This window comes from Nestor notabilis, unplaced genomic scaffold, assembly GCF_000696875.1.
Source record: "Nestor notabilis isolate BGI_N333 unplaced genomic scaffold, ASM69687v1 scaffold28902, whole genome shotgun sequence".
NCBI lineage: Eukaryota > Metazoa > Chordata > Aves > Psittaciformes > Psittacidae > Nestor > Nestor notabilis.
The window spans coordinates 1-304 of record NW_009919210.1 but is presented as its reverse complement, the minus strand read 5'-3'; positions in this window follow the sequence as shown (position 1 = coordinate 304).

Here is a 304-nt window from a genome sequence, read left to right as displayed (position 1 = left end):
ACCCCCCCCCCCGGGAACCTTCACCGACACCCCAGCCACTGCCAACAGCACAGAGACCTGCCTGGCTGTGCCATGAAGCAGGAGCCAGGGAAGAAGGAGGAGGGAGAAAGGATGCACTGGGAGAGGAAGAAACCTTCCAACGCCCCCCATCCCATCCTTGCAAAGCCAAAGCCAAGCCCTACCTTGCTCGGTGCTCGCTGCGGTCTGCAGGGAACGTGAACCTGCCCCCAGCAACAAGCGGCATGGAAAACCCCCGCTCCCCACGCAGGGCTGCGCGGCCGGGGCTTGGCATGTGGGCACGGAG